General features: G+C 38.7%; 1 pseudogene; it reads left to right on the forward strand.

Moving 5' to 3' along the window:
* Window positions 1–6229: 6229 nt before the first annotated feature.
* Window positions 6230–7244, forward strand: LOC113837899 (annotated as a pseudogene).

Here is a 7244-nt window from a genome sequence, read left to right on the forward strand (position 1 = left end):
GGGGTCGTTACACCTCACAGATTAAATGTACATATAACTCCATTTTCCTCCTCATTATGAGTTCATTCTGTGTCTGAAGATGCCTGTGATGGTTAAATCTTTCTTTAAAGAGACACTTCTTTTAGATATACCATATTCTCTGACTGATATATCTTCTATCAAATATTAAATGCCTGAGATTCTGTCTTCTATCTCTTGGATTCTTTTCGTGATCCTTGGGTCCGAGTTTAGTCTTTGCTTATTTAGATTTTTGATTTTCAGTTTTCCTTAAGTTTCTGTTTTCTTTATTGATTCTATTTCCATTTTTAGGTATTTGACTGTTTTTTTTTTCCTTTTTACTGGTTTATTGTTTTGTATGACCTTCTTAGATTTCTTTAAGAAATTTATTCATTTCTTCTTTAACCCCTCTGTTGTTGGGGTGTTCTATGTATCATGGGTCGATTGAAGAATGAAGGCACTTTAGGATGAATTTATAAGTCCTTTGTTGACTGAACACCAACAGCCATACAAAGGCAAATGGAATGATAGTTACACAAAGTATTTCCTCATACCAAGGTCCCTAAACTAATTTACATGTCTTACATGCATCACATGCTCTCATGACTTTAGTCCCTTATTTTGTATCACTTGCAATACAAAATAATACAGGATGCTTCATGCACACCTGCCATAGTGTGGCTGTAATGCCTCCTCAGTAATACAAGTCTACAAATCATGGGAAACAATCACTGTTTTCGACAAGGATTCTTCAAGGTCAAAGTACTTGTAAAAAACTGCTGTTCATTAATATCTACTGTGGATATTTTAACTCTGCTAAATTCCTACAAGACACTATCATCTTCATAAAACTATGTTTGTGATCTATTTCTTGTACTTCAGATTGGTTGAAATGTTAAGAAATTTCTGCATTAGTATAGTTTGGCTCTTTTAATGACATATTGTTCTCAGCAAAGTGATAAGGGAGCTAGGACACCAAATTTGGTACCCAACATGAGTAGTACTGAAAAGCCCAAACTCCAGCTCCCACATATGTCATCATTTTGCAAAGATGAATATGACTCTTTACCCCTTTCTGTGGTCTATCACTTGAATGTAATGAGAGTCCCTGCTAAATTGTTGTTGAAGGGATTAATTTTAGCCTTGTGTGAATGGACTTTTCACATTTCTTCTTCCTGTCAATTTTAACACCATTCTTCTGATATTGAAAGGTTTTGTAAAGAGTAATTGTAACAGCCAGATTATATTAGGAAAATCTCCATAATTTGAAACATGTTTTTTGGGGGGAGGAAAGACAGTATTACTCTGATAGACATGCCTATTGTAGAACTCAGTTTGGACCATGTTGGCCTCATGTCAGAGACATCAACATGGCTCTGTCTCCCAAGTGCCAAGATTACAGGCATGTGCCACTATGTCCAGCTGAGATATGTTTTAAATGGCTTATCTTTGAGTAAGAGTTGAACAGCCACAATTCTCGCAATTTTACAATGAAATAATATCAAATCATTTTTTATGTTATCACTATTTTGGTTATTTCCTATCCTTGCGGTGTTAATTTCAACTTTCTAAATGTGTTTTTACTACTTGTATACATTTGTGCCATGATGTACATATGACACTCAGAAGACAACTTAAAAGTATGAACTGTTCCTTCTTGTATGTGTGTTCTAGAGACCCAACCCGGGTGGTAACATTTGACTGCATGTGACCTCATTGGACTCATTGGGAATTAAAATTATGTATGTTATCTTCATTGATTGGAGGAAGAGCCCCAGCAGTCATTCAGTGTAGGCTCCCATTGGCACTGGCAATACCGGTACCAATTGGAACAAGAGGGATGAAAGAGGTGTTCCAGTTGGAAAGCCCCTTGCTCTAGGCTCTAGATACCAGTGCGCATTCTGTCCATCTCCCCCACTCATCACAAACAAGCATCTGGTATGCAGAGGATCCACCTATATCTTTTGGAGGAAGAGTAGCCAGTCAGCAGTGGTTCCATGAGGCACTGTGTCACCGGGACCAATTTGAAGAAGGATCAGCAGCTGTATCTATATTCCCCTAAACCCAGATGGGTAGATGTCAGTGTAAGTACACCTTGAAAACACAAAGAGCAAATGGTTCAATAGCAGTGCAACCTGGTCATCCTAATGCAGTTGAAGCAGATGAAAACAACCATAAAAATAACTTTATGAAGAGGATAGAGGCCCTCAAAGAAGAAATGAAAAATTCCCTGAAAGAAATCATGGGAAATACAAGCAAAAATTGGAAGAAATCAGTAAGTTCCTTCAAGAAAGGCAAGGAAAACAATCAAACACTTGAATGAAACATTTCAATTCTAGAAAATTGAAATACAGCCAATAAAGAAAACACAAACTGAGGGAAATCTGGTAATGAAAAATCAGATAAAAGAACAGAGACTACAGATGCAAACATACCTGAAAGAATGCAATGAGAGAAGAGAGAAGATACAATCGAGGAAATAAATTCATCAGTCAAAGGAAATGTTATGATTAGAGGAGTCTTATGAAACTTTCAGGAATTTTGGGACAACATGAAAAGACCAAACCTAAGAATAATAGGGATAGAAGGAGGAGAGGAATACCAGCTCTAAGGCACAGAAAGTATATTCCACAAAATCAAAACATAAACATTTTCTGACCTGAAGAAGGACATGCCTAAAAAACTACACAGGACCAAAGAAAATTACTCTCAAAATATAATATCCAAAACTGTCAAAACACAGAATAAAGAAAATATGTTAAGATCTGCAAATGAAAGAGGTCAATAAACAAATAATGACAGATGTATCAGTATAACAACAGAATTCTCAGTGGAGTGAAAGTAAAAGATATTCAACAGATATTTTGAAGACACTAAGAGACCATGGATAACAGCCCAGGCTGCTATGCCCACAAAATCTTTTTTTCACCATAGAGAGAGAAAACAAAATATTCCATGACAAAACCAGATTTAAACAATATCAATACATAGACACAAATGAATCCCTACAGAAAATACAAGAAGGAAAACTCCAAGTCAATGAAAATAGCTCCACTCAGGTGGGGAAAGGCAATGGATTAACACACACCAGAAAATCCCAGAGAATGGAAACACACATACAACATGACAAACAACAACAAAACCAAAAAAACAACTAGAATTAACAATCACTGGATAATAGTATCTCTTATTATCAATGGACTCAAATCACCTATAAAAAGACACAGGCTAAAAAAATGGAAACAAAAACCAGAGCTGACCTTCTATGCACACAAGAAACACAACTCAATGTCAAAATACTGCACAATAAAAGGTTGGGAAATGACTTTACAATCAAATGGACCTAAGAAACTAAATGCTATTGATATCCTAACATATAACAAAATGGGCTTCAGATTAACATCAAAAGAGATAGAGAAATACACTTCATATTCATCATATGAAAAATTCATGAAGATGAAATCTCAATTATCAACATCCTTGTCCCAAATACTAGGTCACACATATCTCTGAAGGAAATATTACTGAAGCTTATATCACTTATCACAGATGTCTCACAGGTTAAATGTGCACAATTACAAACTTTCCTTTAAAAACACACTTTTTTAGGTTATTATCAATACAATATTTAGTCGAGATAGCATGGTACTCCCTTGACTGTGACATCTTGTGTAATCTACAAGCAAACTATATCATTGCAAATTTCAATGGCATAGAATATACATTCCTTGACTACAGGAGAGGACAGGACCACAGTGAGGAAAGATTGGACAAAAGCAAACCTGAAACCCAGAATACATCAAATCCTACAGCTTTGTTTCACAACCTTGGGTTTCAGTTTCAAAAGGATTAGATGAGATTATTCTATACCTGCCTCTTGCACAAATGTACTCCCTACATGCAGCTCTCCATAGCAAATGGCTTATAACTTGAGGATCTCAACAGCTTTTATCTAGGAATGCAACCCAGTTTTCATGCTCATTCTTAGTGCAATGAACTCTCATGGTCTCACTACTGCTCTGACTGCCATGTATAGATGACTGCAGTGATACTGAACTGAAAACACAAAGGAAGAATCCCTGATCTTAGAATTGTGCATCTTTCTCATTTCAAAGAAAAGCAGCACAGAATTCGTATCTCCACATTTTTTTCTGGCTCTGAATAGAATCTTTCCCACTTGGAACAGAGCAGAAACAATAAGGTGAAAACTTAGCTCAGTGGACTCTTACCATTAGTGCACATTTCCTGTGCTTACAAAGAGGAGCTGGTACCTTCGCTTTACTGGCACTAGATTTCTTGAATTTTTCTGGCTCTGTTTCAGCATGTGACAGCCAACTAAGTCTACCTGGGTGCTGAGAGGAATGTATTAGCCACTATGACCAACTTGTCTACCCTCTTTTGCAGTTAGAAATCATTGATACAGCGTCTCCGATGTATACTCAATACTGTTGTTCACTTTGTGTATCTCTCTGTATTTGCTATTTCCTTCTACAACTATTTATTTCCCTCTCCAAAACACACTTTTCTTTCCTTTTGGTCTCAGTTGTTGTTCCTTTCCACATGGACCTACATGATTCATCAGTAGTAAATGTGTGACTGACTAAATGTTTTCTGAAATGAATGAACTCATTGCTTTCTATTCAGCCTCTCTCACTTTCCTAGCATGTGGCAGAACACACACAACTTTTCCCAAATTAGCACAGATAATATTTTACAGATTTACTACTTTGAAGAGACACCATGATCAAGGCAAATGTTACCATGGTTGACTTTTAATGAAGGCTCACTTACATTTTTTACAGGATTCATGTCAGGAATGATGGCTATAGGCAAACATAGATCTGAGAGATTTCTTCCTGCTCTTCAGGCAAGCAGAAAAGGACACTGGACCTGGCATGTGACAATGTCTCGTGACAAATTCCCACTAGGAACGCCACACCCCTAATATGTCTTAACCAATTCCAGTATTTGGACACCAAGCATTCAAATATGTAAGCTCTTGTGGACCATGGTCATTCAACCACCACACGACCACTGGCCAAATTTTTCAAGGAGTCTATTTCCCACTGACTGCCCATGATTTTTCCCTCCACTATCTGCATTCCTGGCAACACTCTCATTTTCCATATTTTCTCTAATGGCTCCTTAAGCTCAGTTCATTGCTTTGAATGGCTTTTAGCACTGACAGCCTTGATACCCTCCTGTGGGGGACCGAATATCCCTGTTATGGAATATTCTGGGTTCCAGGCCCTGGCTGACATAAACAGTGGTGGTGCCAGGAAGCTCTAAGTCACCATTGTGTTGTTAATTATCACTAGGCTGTAACTGTTTACTGTATCCAAAGGTGATATGCCTCCTAATTTGCAACTCTGTAACTTAAGCCTTGAGTAGGCCCATACCTGGGCTCAAGACTCTGCCTGCTTGACCAAGAGTTGTTTAGGCAACAGAATCCCTTGATGTTAGTGATATGCATTGTGACAAATGCTTCCTGATCTTGCCCCTGCCCTTAGAGGACTATGTAAATGGACCTCTCAATAAACTGGGGCGGCTCAGCATCAGCTGGGAGCCCTCCTGAGATGATATGGTGTTTCCTGTCTCATCATTAGCATCATTGGGTAATTAAACTTCCCTAGTCCACACACCTCCACTCAGAAACGGACCATTGGAATGTACGACTGGCTTCATCCACAGTCCTGAAGACATCGGTCCTGAACAAGTGGTATAGGTTGTGTTGGGTAGGGAAAGGCTGTAGGTTGAGGGGTGGGTGAGGGTGGCTGTACCATTTTTACTCCCAACTGCAATGAATAAGCAATCATTTTTCCCACATGGTCACAAGCATGACCTATTGTTGATTGCATGTTTTTCAGCATTTCTGAGAAAGTTAAAAGTCTCAAAGTGATTTTAATATGCATTGATCTGATGGCTACATATGTTGAAGGATTTTTTATTTATTTGTTTCTTTGTTTTCAGTGACAGGCCATCATATACTCTCCTTGCTGTCTTAGAGCTCTCTATTTACATGAGGTTGTTCATGATTTCACAGATATCTTCCTGCCTCTGCATCCTGAATGATGGGATTGAAGACCTGGAGCAATACACAATTTAAATTTTTAATTAATTTTATTCTTTGTTTTATGATTTAGGGTTTGTTAGTTTAGGCCTGGCTGTTCTGGAACTCTCAACGATAGAGCCAGATGGAACTGGTGAAGAAGCTTTATGAACTGATCCCTCGATGCCAGATATACCCAATGAGGTTCTTCTCTGCATATGTGTTGGTGATATGGTAGATGCAGGAACAGAAGAAAGTTTCTGGGAGGAGGAACCTTGGAATGACAGCCTTGAGAATTTTGGTGCCCAGAACAATCCAGAGATGTCCATGATTAATGTTCCCAGTCCTGACTTCAGTTTCCATATGGATTAGTGTCTAGACATCTACATTTCTACTTATGAACACCCTACCCACTTCTGGGTCCAAATCATTGGCTACCACAGCCACCAGTTGATCAACTTCTCATTGATATGAACCAGCACTATGAAAATAGTCTGTCTGAAGACTTGACTGTGCAGGTAGGAGACATTGTAGCAGCACGTTATTCTGCAGATGGTTCCTGGTATCGAGCCAAGATTCTTGGTACCCTGGAATATGGGAAGTGGGAAGTCTATTTTGTGGACTGGGGAAATAATGGAGATTGCCCACTGAAGGAACTCAGGGCTCTCAGGAGTGACTTCCTGAGCCTTCCCTTTCAAGCAATAGAATGCAGTCTGGGACAAATCGCCCCCTCAGGGGAACAGTGGAAAGAGGAAGCTCTAGATGAATTTGTGAGACTCACTCATTGTGCTGTCCCGAAGCCATTGATGGCCAAGGTCTCTAGCTGTGTCCAGACTGGAAACTCAAGTTTGCTAAAAATCCATTTATATGATACTAGTAATGGGAAGAAACTTGATATCGGGCTGGAATTAGTTCACAAAGGATATGCAGTAGAAGTTCCTGAAGATGTGGAAGAAGATGGGACTGTCCCAGATGTGTTGAAGGACATGGCCCCTGAAACAGAAGCTTCTCTTGCCAGCATACTCAATGAGACCAAAGAGAGCCCTGAAGAGACAGCACGTTCCCTATCCTGCCTCAGCTTATCAGAAGAAACTATATAGTGTTGTATTATGTAGCCCAGGCTTCATCTGTGAAGTTTTCAGGACTAACTTCTCATCAGTTATTATTGTCATTAAATAAAATGATTTTGAGTAAGGTT

Source organism: Cricetulus griseus, chromosome 9 (genome assembly GCF_003668045.3).
Source record: "Cricetulus griseus strain 17A/GY chromosome 9, alternate assembly CriGri-PICRH-1.0, whole genome shotgun sequence".
NCBI classification, from domain to species: domain Eukaryota; kingdom Metazoa; phylum Chordata; class Mammalia; order Rodentia; family Cricetidae; genus Cricetulus; species Cricetulus griseus.